The sequence below is a fragment of the Bos taurus genome, chromosome 13 (genome assembly GCF_002263795.3).
Source record: "Bos taurus isolate L1 Dominette 01449 registration number 42190680 breed Hereford chromosome 13, ARS-UCD2.0, whole genome shotgun sequence".
Lineage (NCBI taxonomy): Eukaryota > Metazoa > Chordata > Mammalia > Artiodactyla > Bovidae > Bos > Bos taurus.
The window spans coordinates 78,057,842-78,073,735 of record NC_037340.1 but is presented as its reverse complement, the minus strand read 5'-3'; positions in this window follow the sequence as shown (position 1 = coordinate 78,073,735).

The window sequence follows — 15,894 nt, the reverse complement described above, 5'->3', positions numbered from 1 at the left end:
AAATCTCTTCCCCTTGTGCCTGAAAAGCCATGAGCATCACAACATTCCTAATGATAACAGCAGGGGTAGGCTTCTCCCATCCTTATAGCTACCATCTGAGGGAATTTCTGCCCTAAACACCCCTGAATGGAGAAACAGAGGCCCAGAGAGGTGAGTCAGCTTGCCCTAAGACACACAGCCAGGAAGAATCAAGGGGGAACGACATTCTAGCAAGTCCAACAGAGAAATGCCACCTTTAACCGCTTTCCTCAGCTTCCTCTGTAGATGGACCAGAGGCAGCCCTGGCCTCCCTCTCCTTCTCTCTCCCAGTTTCATCAGTTCTCATCAGTGTGAAGTTGACTCATGAATTCCACTTTGTGAGCCTCAGTTTCCTCCTCTGCAGAATGGGGGCAAGGCACAGCCTCCCTCATTAGCTTGTTTTGAGGATTTCCCGAGGTCATGGATGCTTTAAAAACTGCTGAGCTGACGGTTCCTCAATAAATTAAACATGGAATTACCGCATGACCCAGCAAGTCCACTCTTAGGTATATACTCAAAAGAATTGAAAACAGATGTTCAGATGAAAACTTGTACACAAATGTTCATAGTAACACTATTCACAACAGAACAAAAAGTAGGAACAAATGTCCACCAGCTGATGAATGAATAAACAAAACGTGGTATATCCATTTGTTGTTTAGTCGCTAAGCTGTGTCCGACTAAGTCATGATTTAGTAACCCGCCAGGCTCCTCTGTCCGTTGGATTCTCCGGGCAAGAATTCTGGAGTGTGTAGTCATTTCCTTCTCCAGGGCATCTTCCCAACCCAGGGATTGAACCCGTGTCTCCTGCATTGGCAGGTGGATTCTTTACCACTGAGCCACCAGGGAAGCCCTGTATATCCATACAATAGACTATTATTCAGCAGTAAAAAGTAATGAAGTACTGATGCATGCTACAACATGAATGGACGTGTGAAAGGGGCCAGACACAAAAAACTACGCATCGTATGAGACATTCATGTGAAATACACAGAGCAGGCAAGTCCACAGGGGCGGAAAGTAGGTTAGTGGTTTCCAGAGACTAGAGGGAGGGGGGAACGGGGAGTGACTGTTTCATGGGTCCAGAGTTTCCTCTTGGAGTGATGGAAATGTTCTGGAACTGGATGGTGGTAGTGATTGCACAACGCCGTGAATGCTCTAAATGCCACTGAACTGCACACTTTCAAAAGGTTAAAATGGTAAATTTTATGTGTCTGTTACCACTCACACAAAGTGCTTAGCCCAGTGCCTGGCATACAGTAAGCATCCAGGGAAAGTTAGCCAGGATTATTAACTTATTTCAAGAGAATCTCGTTGTACTCAGGGCTTGGGTTCCAGAGTTGCCTTGTGAAGCTTAAATCATGTCAAAACTACAGTCCACAAACCCCAGGGCCTGTGTTCCCTGTCATCCATCAACGGCACCCACGCTCGGGTCCTGTGGCCATATTTTCCATGCCACGTGGTAGCCAGTAGGTAACGCTACCCAGCTGACATTGCAATTACGCTCAAAGAAAGACAGTGCGTCCCTGTTCACCCGACACAGAGACTCGGATGCCACAGAGCGGTGAGTGCTGTGAGAAAGAATGAATGAGGGCTAGTTCGGCCAAGGTCATCAGAGAAGGCTGCTTGGAGGAGGTGACTCAGGGAGCCAAGCAGATCTCTAACTGTGGCCTGCTCAGTCCTGCATGATTCATCCCCGCTCTCTCAGCCCCACCAGGCCCCCTCCAGTTCACTGCATTCCAGCAACATGTTCTCTCAGTCACCTGGCGTGCTCTGATCTCAGGACCTTTGTGCTTGCTGATGGCTTTGCCAGGAGCCCTTTCCCTGTAACTGTCTGGGGCCAGCCGCTTCTCATTACCCCGGTCTCCTCTCAGCTGTCACCTCCTCGGGGAGGTCCTCCTGGACTGCTCTGTCTCAAGGGGTCCCCAGCAGTCACCACCCTCTGTCACTTCCTCCTGCTTCATCTTCGTTCTTTTCCCACTTGAAACTGTGTTTTTATGTGTCTACTGTCTGTCTCCCCTGTGAAACTATCCGCTCCACGACAGCAAGGCTTTTGGTGTCTCTTGTGTTCTGATGTACCCCCTCATGCTCCATGCCTAGAACAGTGCCTGGCACAGAGCAGGTGTTCAAGAAATATCTGCAGAAGTAAAGTATAAATAAATGAATGAGTGAGTGAGTGAATGAATGAATGCCTCTTTGCAGAGTAGATGGGGTTCAGCCCAAAAGGGGCTAAGACTTCCCAAGGGCATGCACTGGGGACAGGGTTGACTCCAGGGGTCCCCTCTTGGTTCAGGCCTCACCTGGGGTGTCCATGAGTCCCTGCTTGTTGACTAGGGGCTATGGCCCCATCTGTCTCCCTCCCTTTTGACACCCATTCTGCCCACACAATTTGGGGGTGCGGCCCTTCCAGCTCCCCAGCCACATCATGGCCATGACAGCCCTCCAGCCCTGGGGGACCCACAGGGATTTTCCCCAACAGGTGACATCTGGGGCAGGGAGAAAGTGCTATGCAGTTACCAATCTGGTCTTGTGTTCCTGAAACTGCTCTCCAGGAAGTGAGTAGGGGGTGAGCGAGTCAGCGGGGCTCTACTGAAGGCCCCCCCAGCCCCAGGTCTCGAGTCTGGGCCCTCAGTCAGGATGTCCACAGGCAGGTGGACACAGTTCTCTGACCCTCCAATTCCTCGTGGGTCAACGCGAGCGATAGCTCTCACCTCACAGGGCTGTGTGAGAAAGAAATGGGGCATGTGAGCAAAATGCCTCACACAGGGCCTGCCGTGGGGCTGCACGGGTACACTTACCCTGATAGATAGCATGCAGGATATACTTACCCTGATAGGTAGCACGCGGGATATACTTACCCTGATAGATAGCACGCGGGATATACTTACCCTGATAGATAGCACGTGGGATATACTTACCCTGATAGATAGCACGCGGGATATACTTACCCTGATAGATAGCACGCGGGATATACTTACCCTGATAGATAGCACGTGGGATATACTTACCCTGATAGATAGCACGCGGGATACACTTACCCCGATAGATACTGTGTGGGATATACTTACCCTGATAAATACTGCAGGGGATATACTTACACTAAAAAAAAGGACTCGCTGCTTCTCTGGAATTCAAATTTACTTGGGCGTCCCGGGTCTTTTGTAGCTGTCATGGATCTCGTTTTTATTTGTGCTACATCTGGCCACCTTAGCCTGGCACAAAATGTATTCACCAATGTTCATTGAACGAACGAACGGAGCTAAAGCATATCAGCTGAAAGAATAAACAGATGAAGCAGTGATTGAAACGCACAGGCATTATTACTATGGTTGCCGTTGTTGTCTCACTGATGGCTCAGAAGTTCCTGCCTCTGAGAACATTCTATCTATCCCAGGCCCAGACCATGGGGGGAAGTCGGGGCTTGCAGAGCAAAGTGATTCACCCAAGGCCTTCAGGGCTGTCGCTCCTGAGGCGGGCCATCTGCACCCCCAGACAGCCCCCATCCTCCAAGCCTGAAACACACCCCAGCCTGAATCTCAGAATAACCCCACCAGGCTGGGACAGCTACCCTCCCCTGCTACCGATGAAGAAACCGAGGCTCAGAGAGGCAAAGGGACTCATCCACGCTGACAGTGACCCCCCCCGGGACCCTTCTCTCCACACTGGGGGCAGAGCCTGGAGCCCGAGAGCCACAGCTGGCAGAGCTCCAGGCTGGGCTGGAGCTGGTGAGTCCCACGGCCCCGCGCCTGCCCTCCCCGCCACCGCCGCGGGCCGAGGAATTACTCAGCCCCAGCTTAACTCTATGGAGGAAATTCTTTCCCCTGGCAGGCTTCCCACAGATCCCCAGCTCCACGGCCGGGAACTGCCTCCCCAAAGGCCCGCTCACCTCCTGGCAGCACCAGCAGATGTGGAAACCCAGGCTTGGCTCTGAGCAGGCAGACCGTGGGCGGCAGGCGGGGCTTGCTCCAGACACGCTCTGCCAACGCAGCCAGCGAGCTGGGCATTTCATTCAAGCATTCAGCAAACGGAGGGGCCAGGTGCTGAGCCCCATTTTGGGGGTTGGCTGTGGGGGAAAAGGAGGGTCAGATGATGATGTTTAAAAAGCCCAACAACACAGCAAGCACTCAGATCTATCTGTGCTCCTCTTCTGAGTACCTACTGTGTGCTTGGCACTAGCTGGAGCCCCCTGTGGCCCATGAAGCAGACAGGGTCACACCAGGAAACGAGAGTGAAGAAGAGACTAGAGGGGCTTCCCTGGTGGTCCAGCAGTCATGACTCTGCCTTCACTGAGGGGCAGGGGGTCCACGTTCGACGGCTGGTCAGGGAATCAAGGTCCCACATGTGGTGTGGGGTGGCCAAAAAAAAGAGAGACTAGGAAGCTGCTCAAACCGGCTCATGCTGTGGGGATCGGTGTCCCAGGGTTATCTCACAGGACCCTGGTGATAACCCTAAGTGGAGGACTGTTAACTCTCCCTGTTACTCAAAGCAGGGCGAGAGGACCAAGGCTCCCAACGAGGGTTAGCACTGCTTCAACATCACCCACACTGAGGGAGAATGAGCCGTTACAGAGCACCTTTCAATGGGTCAGCTCCCTTCAATGGGTGATCATTTATTCACTCAGCAAATGTTCAGTGAGACTTACCATATGCCAGGCAACGGGGGCACAACAGTGAACCACACTAACGAGGCTAAAACTTGATAGAGGACTGATAAGAGCACGGGGTCTGGAGCCAGATACCCGGGTTTAAGTCCCAGCTCTGCCACCCACCCTGTGTGACCTTGAGCAAGTCACTTGACCACTCTGAGCCTCAGTTTCATTTTCTGAAAAATTAGCAAGGATGGCAGTACTCGCCTCCTGGGCTTGGGAGGATTTAATGCACTTCTCCATGCAGAGTGCTAAGCTAAGAGCCTTGTAGACATCAACAGCTCAGCGCATACTGAGTCTTTTTTCTTTCGAATCTCCCTTTTCTCAGATGAGTAAACCAAGCCTCAAAGAGATTGTGGCAGCTGCCGCCAGGGTGAAAAATCAGTAGAGGTGGAACTTGAATCCAAACAGACTTTCCTGGTAGCTCAGACGGTAAAGCGTCTGCCTACAACGTGGGAGACCTGGGTCCAATCCCTGGGTCCGGAAGATCTCCTGGAGAAGGAAATGGCACCCCACTCCAGTACTCTTGCCTGGAAAACCCCACGGATGGAGGAGCCCGGTAGGCTACAGTGCACGGGGTCGCAAACAGTTGGACACGACCGAGTGACTTCACTTCACTTGAATCCAGTCAAAGGACTAGGAGGGCCCCTCCTTCAGGGCCGCAGCCTCAGTCCACTCCAGTTCAGAGGCGGTAGCTCCCTAGCCCCCGCCCCTCTCCCGTAACTTTCAACCTTGATCTTCAAGGGCCTCCGAGGGCACTCTCAGGACGTGTCCTATGAATTACCAAATAGGACCTGTCCTATGAATTACCAAACCTCCTCCGGGTGTTCACCGCCACCCGCCCTGCCCCCAACCCCGTGTGCAAACACACCTGCATCCGCGAGGTCCTGGGGTCCGCGTTTGAATGCGGGCTGCTGACGGCTGCTGTACGGGGGCTAATGCAGCCAGCCAGCCTGGAGCAGGGCTGAGGGAGGTCACCCAGGCAGAGGTGAGGAGTGGGCTGGAGTAAACAGTGTTTTATCTCAGAGGAAGGAAGGACAGAGGGAAAAGGAAAGCAAAAGGAAGGAAGGAAGGAAAAGGAAAAAAGAAAAGGGAAAGAAGGAAGGAAGAATGAAAGAGAAAAGGGAAAGGAAAAAGAGAGAAGGAAAGAATTCTCATCTGGACAAGTTTGCCCAAACTGAGTTTAGGGCCAGACCACAGGGCTCTCATTTTGCCCCTGATTTTTCTGCCAGAGGCAGGAAACATTCTCCCTTGGGATGATCAGAAATAGCTGAGTTCAAAAAACGAGCCTGGGTGAGAGAATTCCAGGCGAGGGGGAGGGACTGACACCAAAGGGCTCCGTGGAGTCTAGGGGTTTAGGGCATGGCCACGGGCGCCGGTCGGCCTGGGTTCAAATCCCTGTCCTGCCCCTGCCTGGCTGTGTGACCCTGGCTTTGGCCTCAATTTCTCACCCACAAAGCGGGAACCATAATAGTGCCAGGCACAGCGGCATCTAGGTATTCCGTTTTCATCCTCAGCACTTGTTTTTTCCTCCATTTTTCCTGGTTCCACTCTCATTCAAACTCTCTACTCATAGAAGCAAGACGAACTCCACTGCTCCAAGCTTCCAGTCAACCAGCCACCCCAATAGAAAGCACTGCATTATTTTTGTTTCCAGCTAAAATCCCAGGCCTGCCTCTTATTTGCTGAGAGAATGCAGTGCTCTGATTGGTCAGTGGTGGGTCACATGCCCTACCCCTAGGCGAAGCATTGGCCCCACCCCAAATCCCTGGACCCAGGATCAGGGAAGCCCAGTGGGTGTTGGTTTAGCCCATGAGGGATAAACATTCAAGAAAAGGAGGACTTCCTATGGCTGGTTCACGTTAATGTATGGCAGAAACCAACACAAATATTGTTAATTATCCTCCAATTAAAAATTTAAAAAATTTTTAAATAAATAACATTTAAAAAAAGAAAAGGAGGGCTTAACACATGTTGATCCTGTTAAGCTTCCTGACAACCTCCTTGGAAGAATATCCCTTTGGGGAGGTGAACAGATTGGGTCAAGGCTACCCAGAGCCAGCCTCAGCTCCCGAGCCCTCCCCCGCCACCAATGCCCCTTACCCATCTCAGCCTCCAGGAGAACACAGGGATGACTTCCAGGGCACCTGCCTTGAGAAGAACATATCTCTGAGCCTGGGGGGAGGGATCATCCCCTGAAGCTCCGAGAGGTTCAGGCACTTGCCCAAGGTCACACAAAAGGGAGGGGGGGAGCCAGAGTCTGGACCTGGTGCTGCCTGAGGCCACGCAGGGCCTGGAGGCGAGGCTGGGTCCTGTCACTGGGGACAGGACAGGGCTTGGGAGAGCCGGGCCCCCTTGAAAGGTGGCCTGGTTTGAACCCAGCTCCGCCCCTTAACTCTTATGTGACCCTCCGCAAGGTGAGCTGAGTGCCTTGGTTCTCTGGGTCTCGCTTGCAAAATGGCCCGAAGCCCAGGAGATCCACCCCCTGCCCGCCGAGGCTCTCAAGCTGATGCTCACCACCGGCACTTAGTGAAAAGCTGTCCCCAAGCCTGGCTGCTGCGGTAAGCACCTTACCCAGATGAATCTTTTAGGGAAAAGAGGTGCTGCGTCTGCTGCTGTTGTTACTGTTATCATTACCTGCACTTTACAAAAGAGAAACTGAGGTCCAGGGGGGCGTGGCTGGCCCACGGCCACACAGCCAAAGAGCAGGGATTCGGACCCAAGCCAGTCCGGTTCTAGAGCCCAGCTCCTCGCCGTTTTCCAGTGTCCTGTCTCCATCAAGTCTAGCTGCTATTACATTGGTATCTGCTTAACTTGCTGCAGTCGAGGTCCTACCCTGACGCGAGACACAGGGCAGGTCCAAACTCCCCATCCTCAATGACTACCCTGCTGTGAAAACTTTCCCCCTGGGAAAACGGAGGCACCACGCAGCTGCGTATGGTACCCAAGGGTGCACAGCGCTGGGCTCCGCTACGGCTTCTCACGGCAGCCGCCCCCAGAGCCAGCATCTCCTGGGTCACTCCCCAGCTCACACACAATCTCCCTCTCTCTCACACACACATGCACGCGCGCGCGCGCACACACACACACACCCTCCCCCGCCTCCCTCGGCTCCACGCTGGCTGCGGGACATTTGTTACTGTGTCAGTTCCAGCTCCCGCCCTGATGGGGGGCCGGCAGGCAGGGGGCTTCCTGGCGGCTCTGGGAGGGAAGAATGCGCCCCCGCCCCCCGCCCCATATGGCCTGCATCCCGGCCCATCTGCTTTCCATTGCCTGGCGCGGCCACTGCGGGGCCGCCAGCGCCCGCCCGCAGGGGTGCGAAGTTTATGTGGCCGGGCCTGGAGCCGGCGGTGACAGGGCCACACACGCTCACACAGACACACACCGGACGCCCCCCGCCAGCCCTGATGTGTGCTCACACACACAATCCATCCCTCCATCCGCCTCCCAAGGCACCCACGTTCTCACACACCGACAGCAAAGATCCCCAACCCAAACACTCCGGAGACCTCCAACTCCCACAGGGTCCCCCAGAAAAGTGACACACACGCAGTCCACTCCCAGAATTGACCCTCCCAACGTACCCACCGACGAATCCACACACAGACTCACATGTGCCATCACTCTATACTCCCCACCCGCTGACACACACACCCACCAGCACCCTCCCCACTGTCTTCCACAGAAACACACACACACACACACACACACACCCCTGCCCTAACCCCGATGACACCAACTCAAATCAGTGACTAACACATGAACGCGGGTCCCAGAGAGGCCCCAAGGCACAGAATGGCCACTCCCGTTTCACAGCCCCCTTCCCCCTCCTCTCCAGCATCTCCCTAACCTAGGAGCAGTTAGGAGTGCCCAGACCCCTGTGCTGGGCTTGGACATTTACTGTCCCGCCCCATCTTCCCTCCTAGAAGCTGCTGAATTTGGACCCAGACTCCAGGGACTCTATCCAGTGCCTTCTCTAGAACACCTGAGTCTGTCCCCACCAGACTCACCTGGGCTCCTGGCTACCTGGACCATCTCCAGCAGACCTCATCACTCACCACTACCTCCAGGAGCGCACAGTGGAACTCAGGGACCCAAGAAATTGGACAGGGAAAGAAGGGCACATCTTTTTTTTTCTTTTTAATTATTTTATTTGGCTGTGCTGGATCTTCATTTCTCCGTTGCAGGGCTCGGACTTCTCACTGCGGTGGCTTCTCTTATTGCAGAGCACCGGCTCTAGGTGCATGGACTTCCGGAGCTGTGGCTCACGGGCTTAGTTGCTCTGTGGCCTGTGGGATCTTCCCGGACCAGGGATAGAACCCGTGTCCCCTGCATTGGCAGGCAGATTGTTTACCGCTGGACCACCAGGGAAGTCCAGAAAGGTACATCTTTATTAGCCAACTGAAATGTGGCGTTTCCTGCCCGTACAGGCGGACTTGGGAAACGAACCTCAGCAGGACCGTGGCTTTGTCGCTCAGAAATCACAAACAGTTCCACATCCCTCTCCAGTGTTGTAGAAATAGTCTTTATCCTCTTTTCAACTTCCAAATTACCCTAGTTATTAGGCCCCATCTTATCATTAAATTCGTTAGCAAAGAAGTACAGCTGTCACCATATCTAACATTTGACTAGTTCAATATAACTGGTTTCCTTTTAATCCTGTATACTTTAATTTATAAATTGAAATCTAAATTTAGAAACATAAACCGGGTCCATGGCATGAAAGCAGGCAGGAGCCCCTGAACCAGGTCCAGGTACTATATTATTTCACATTTTTATTATTATTGTACCTTGTTATGGTAAGGACTACAGTGAGCTTGGGCAGCTTGCCCAGGCTCCCCCAGCTCCAAATGGCTGAGCTGGGATTTGAACCCACGCAGGCAGGCTCACCTGGAGTTCTATGTTATCCTGTTTGTTGGAAACGCAGGGTCCATGCCCCACCGCCAGGAAGAGGATCCCAGGGTCTCGGAGGCCCCACCAGATACACCCGCCAGCCTGGGGACCCTGGGAAACATCCGGCCGGCCCGGGGTGGATCCAGCCGGCTGCCCCAGCCAGAAGGGAGCCTAGCGGCCTTTACAACGTGTGAGATTTCTCACCAGTGGCAATGACAGCAGAGCGGGCTCCCAGCTCCCAGCCCACCCCACTGCCGTGGGGGCTGCTGCTGCAAGTTGAAAGCGAGCTTCCCTCTGCAGGGCCCCGGCAGTAGGAACAGCCGGTGGGCCCTGGAGCCCTCTGCCCCCGGTCCCTCTGTTCACCTGACCCTCTGCCTGCCTGCAGCTCAGGAAACCTGTCCCCTACAAGCCAGAAGGAGCCACCAGAAACAAAGGGGAGGCTTTCTTTGTCCTCCACTGCCTGGTTCTGTCCATCCATTCATTCATTCCCCATTCATTGAGCACCTACCTACTGTGGAGGAGAAGGGGACGACAGAGGGTGAGATGGCTGGACGGCATCACCGACTCGATGGCCATGAGTCTGAGCAAGCTCCGGGAGTTGGTGATGGACAGGGAGGCCTGGTGTGCTGCAGTCCGTGGGGTCGCAAGGAGTCAGACACTGAGTCAGACTGAGCGACTGAACTGAACTGACTGTCCTCATTCACTGAGCACCTACTGTGTGCCAGTCTGGGAGCAGAGGCTACAACTGTGAACAAAATCCCCATTCTCTTCCGGCTTATGGGGAGGTGGAAGATTCAAGAGAAGAAACACATGAGCCAAAAGGTGTATAATACAATAACAAGACACAAATCAGGGCCAGAGGGCAGGGAGAAAGTACTGGCGAGGGGGTGTGTTTAGACGGTAGTCTGGGAAGGCCTGGCTAAGGAGGTGACCTTTGAGCAGAGGCTGGAGGAAGCAGGCTGAGAGCCGTGGAGGTGTCCAGGTGGAGGGCGGAGCAGGTGACAGGCCGCCGCCATCTGGCTGCTCTGAGCTCTGCTTCTGCCTCCTTTGAGTCCCAATCTGAAACTGGGCCTTCAGGAGCTTGCCCTCTCCGCAGTTCCCCCCATTCCAGGTCATCTGCTTCTCTTCCTCCCCCTACCCCCTCCTTTCACCCTAAGGGCCCAAGGTGCTAATTACATAAGCACCTGTGTGACTATTCATCTCTCTCTTTCAAGGGAATCCCTTGTCACTCCCAGGGGAGTGGAAACCCAGGAGTCCGTAGGCTGGGGGTGGGGTTGGCGGTGGTCCTGCTCCCTTCTCTTCCCCAGCCTCTGGTCCAGTGCCTGCCACGTGCCCATTTGACAAACGGGAAGACTGAGGCTTACAGCAACACCTCGGCTGACTCAAGCTTCGGTGTGGCAGCTCTGCGGCTGGGCCCTCAGTTGTGTCAGACTCCAGGTCCTGGGCCCATATCCTTAAGCTGACGGCCTCTTCAGGGACGGCCCTGACTCCAAGCCTGGCTCCGGTCTCACCGCAGGCGGTTGGAGAACAGTCCCCCAGATCCAAAATGTGCAGCCCCTCCTGAATACCTCAGCCGCAACTTGTGGCCGATGAAATCATAAAGTTAATAGTACCCATAAATTACTAGCTCTGTCCAGGGCTTCCCATGGGCTGGACACCCTTGCATCTATCAACCCATTTAATCCTCTCCTCCCCCCAACCCCCAATCCCCCGCCCAGCGCGCGCAAGACAGGGCCCACTTTACAGACGGGGAAGTCGAGGCACAGAGCAGCAAGGCGCCGGGACGGGAGGGCCAGCGGGGCAGAAAGCGCAGAGCCCCGGGCTCCCTCCACCTGCCGGCCGCCACGGCCACGGGCGGCGCGGTCCCGGGGGGCCCGGGGAATGCGCGGGGGCGGGGGGCGCCCGCGGAGCCCGGCTCACGTTTCCGGCCCGGCCCGCAGCCCCCACCGCCCCCTCGCCGCCGCCGCTGCTGGCGGCCCCCTCATTAAGGCGCCTTGCCTTCCACCTCCGAATTTTCCACGCAGGGTTAGCCTGGCGACGCGCTGTCTGCGGGCCCCATAAAGGCCGCCGTGTGCTGCATTCGTCTCGCTGGGGGCCGGCGGGGGAGGGGGCCGCGGCCTGGAGGGGCGCCCGGCGGCCCGCGGGCGGGGCTGCGCCACGGAGGCCTGGCCGGCTCCTTGCAGAAAGGGCCCCCTTCCCGGGACGCAGCCTCGAGAATTCCACATTCATAAACATCCATTAAAAAAAAAAACCAAACAACAACAACAAAAAAACCCAGCCGGAATTGATGGAGTCCTGCTCACAGGACCATGAAAGCGTCAGAACCCGCCCATCCCCTGAGACCCTCATAGCAAACTCGAGGTGGAAAGGCTTCTCTCGAGCCTCGTTTGCAAGGGGGGAAACCAAGCCCCGGGAGCGGAAAGAAACTGACCAGGGTCACGCAGAAGGGTGTGGGGTCGTTTTAATGAACCTGTCCACTGCTCGGGGCTTCTCTGTGGAGCACCTACTGTGTGCCAGGTACTGTTCTAGAGCCTGGGATAAGGCGGTGAACAAAACACAAAATGCCCTACCCTCCCGTGGCTGAAATTCCAGTAGGGGAGACAGACATTGGCAAATAAACACCTAAAATAAAGTGTCAGATGGGGAGCGCTGCTGCGGGGAGAAATCAAGCAGGAAGCGGGCCTGGAGTGAAGGTGGTGGGGAGGGGCTCTGTGAGGCGGGTGGGGAATGCATGAAATGGCTCATAATAGGATGGTCAGGAGAGGTCTCTTTGAAGGTTGGAGTCATGCGGATTTCCATTAGCTAATAGAAGGGTATTCCAGGCAGGAGAAACAGCATGTGCAAAGGCCCTGAGGCAGGAGCACGCTTAGCCAGCATTTTTTTTTTTTTGATCATTTACTAGAGGTGTCTCATGAGTTATCTTTTTCCCATTCCTTCCAACCTCTCTGGCCAGTCCAGCAATTTACATAATTCTCCTTTTCTAGCTGAGGAAATTGAGTCTCAGAGAGGTTAAGAGGCCCCCCTCAAGTCCCCCAGCAGGTTGGTGGCCAAGGTGGGATTTGAACTAGGGTCCCTTACACTTGTAATGATGTGGTCCATTGATGTGATGTGGGACCAGCCAGGTCTTAATACCCATCTTCTAGGGCTGTCTGGGACTGGTCAGGGCAATAGAGGAGGAACAGAGGGAGGAAGCTTTCAGAGCAGGGTGCACCCAGCCCCCGATAGTGGTGGGAGTCCTCCAGGAGCTCCTCTCCGTGCGAAGGTGCATGCAGTCAGTAATACCTAGGTGGTCTCAGGAGGGCCGCATCTGGACGAGCTTGTCTGAGCCGCCAGTGCCTGGTGCTCACAGGGTCAGAAGACAGAGCAGAACGCGTGGTCTGTAAATCTCTGTCGGCGTGGTTTACATCCACATTTGTTTCCAGGGCACACACACACACCACCACCACCCTCCATTTCTGTTGTCAGAGGCAGGTCGGGTGTCCTGGGAGGTTGGGGTTTCTCAATCATGTCTGCATCTGAGGAGAGTGGGGTCCTCGCATGAGGAGGTCCCCGAACCCTGACCCCTCAAACTATGTCCATCTCACCTAGCTTCTCTCCTCTCCAAGCATCTGGGAACCAAGAGGCAGCTGTTCTGCCTCCAATGGTGCCAGGCTCCTCTATGTTGTTACCCCCTCCACTGCACGAGTTCACGTTTCCCTCCTGTGCCGGCCGGCCGGGGAACCGGCAGAGTCGTCTTGCTCTCCCCGGGCTTCCCCTAGGCATTCTTTGGTCTCTTTGCTCAACAGTGTACCGGGTTTGGTTTTTACTCCCATCACTTAGGAATTCAGCCCCGGCCCTCCGAGAGTTGCCCCTGTCACCCAGCTCCTCTCCAGCCTCTCCCAGATTTCTGCGTGAGTCAGTCCATCACTCAGGAGACCCTTGTCGGCTCAGACCACAAGGGGTTACTCCCTCTGCTCCCCTATTTATTAGGCAGTGCGCCCCCACCACATCCCTCAGCTCCCACGCTCATCTTTCCTGCCCGGTACACCCGGGGTCCCCTAGCTACACTCCATGATTGGCATTTTACTTTCAGCTGCGGTCAAGGCTTGGGCCAGCGTGAGCCGGTGTCAGGCCTGTTTCTCCGTGTCCCCATCACCGTCACACACCCACCTGCAGAAGGGCCCCTCCTCCCTCCCGCCCTCACACACACTTGTGCTCAGAAGAGACGCAGCTGGTGGCCGCCTTCACCCCCGGCCTTTGTCACCCCTCCTCCATGCAGCAAGACCCTCCTGCCTGCCGATGTCCTGGCTTCCGGGATCCAGGCCAGCGTGCCCCCCAGCTTGGCTGTGTCCCTGTGGGTGACCCGGCAGGCACAGTGACCCCATCTCCCCAGTGTGCCCAAGTCCTGCTGCAGTGAGCCCCGCACGTGCGCTTGTATCTGAGCAACTGGCGTTAACAGAACACCTTGCCTGAATCGCCCTGCTCCTCCCTCCACAGCACCTCCCAGCCTCCCGGTGTCTCTCAGCAATTGTGAAGGGTCTGTCTCTCCTCGTCCGGTCCCCGCTGTCTGGCCACTGCCCCCTCTTCTGTGCTCTGCTCTCGCTCTGATGTCATCTGTCACCGCTTCTGTCCATCCTCCCTGCAGACAGGCTTTCCTGTGGTTTCCCAGGAAAGGGGCTGAAAGCCCAGCGCCTTCAGTGCCCTCTCTGTCCTCCCTTCCCCCTTCTCTGTCTTTGCCTCTGTCTGCATCTCATCTCCATCCCTCCCTCCGGCTTGGCTCCAGCCTCTCGAGGGACACGTTGTCTCGGCTAGTCTTTCTCCCGTGTCCCTTCTCTTAGGTTCACGCCTCTTTCTCCTCTCCCCTCCCCGCTCCAGTCTTCTGCAGCCCCCTTTCTCTTCCTGGCTCTCACTCCCTCCACCTCGCTCTTTAATCCTTTCCCCCCATTTATCACACACACCGTGCCCCACGTCTCCTAGTCCCCCATTCTTCGGAGCCCCACTTTCCAGCCCTTGTTTTTTCAGTTAAGCCCTTCATCTTACTTCCTTGCCAGTCCGTCTCCAGATCTACAGATTATCCTGATGCACTTTATCTCCCAGATTTATGTTCACCCCGGTCTTCTTGCCACCCATCTTTGGCCTTTATCCAACCCCACCCTGACGTTCATCTCTGCACCAGCTGTTACTTCCGGAGCCCCGTCCCCTCCTGAGCCGGCCTTCCCAACCCTTTCGTGTCTTCGCGGCCACCCCGTGCTCTGTCTCCCAGCCCTGCTCAGACCCCTACTCATGCCACATCTTCTGCCCGCCCCCTCCCCACCCCGCTTGGCTCTCTGTCTCTGGGCTACCTTTCTGCCCCGTCCTCCTTATCTTTTCAGCCCCGTCGGTCATACCAGCTGCATGCTGTCCCCCTCTAACCCCATATATACATTTTGGCTCAATGCGAAAATTTCTAATAGTTACAAATCTCTGTTTTCTGGAAGCTGAGTATCACCACCATGGAATGCATCTGAAAGAGGAGGGGGAATGTAAAATCCTATCAGATGATTTAAAATTGTCGGTCCATTTTTTTATGCATTGGTTTTTAAATTTTATTTATTTAAGTATTTTTGGCTGTGTTGGGTCTTCACTGCTGCTCGGGCCCTTCCCCAGTTGAGGTGAGTCTGGTTTCCGTGGCTTCTCTTGTTGCTGAGCGCTGCCTTCAGAAGTTGTGGATCCCAGGCTCTAGAACTCAGGCTCAGTGGTCGTGGAGCATGGGCTTAGCTGCTCTGCGGCATGTGGGATCCTCCCAGATCAAGGATGGAACCCTGGTCTTCTGCACTGGCAAGCAGGTTCTTTACCCCTGAGCCTCCAGGGACGCCTCTATCCGTTTTATTATCACAGTGACTAGTAGTCCATTTTAAACTTTTAGCGAATTGAGAAGATCAAATTCTCTCTGCCGTCAGCTGCCCAGGGACCCCTTCCCACAGGGCACCACGCTGCAGAGATGGCCTCTCTCAGCAGACGCATGGGCAGGACAGTGGCTTTCTGGGTCCACGGCCATGAATTCCCAGACACATTTTTTACTAATATGTTCTCAAGATGGAGCTTTTACCCAGGATTCATGATTTGGGCAAATTTAAAACGTCCTTCCTTTTCAGCTACTGAAGCAGTTGCATGAATAGCAATAACTCCAGCACGTTGCTTGTATGGCGTTGTAGCCTGAAGGCAGGAAATAGTATGGAAAGTATGTACCTAAAGCTCTCACAGGATGTCCACGGTTTTGAAGTTTGATTGGCGAGGACAAAGGGTCTTGTGGGTTCCTCATTTTCCCTAAATCTTCCCTCATTTTCTAAATACGCCCCGATAAGGTTTTTTCCCTAAAA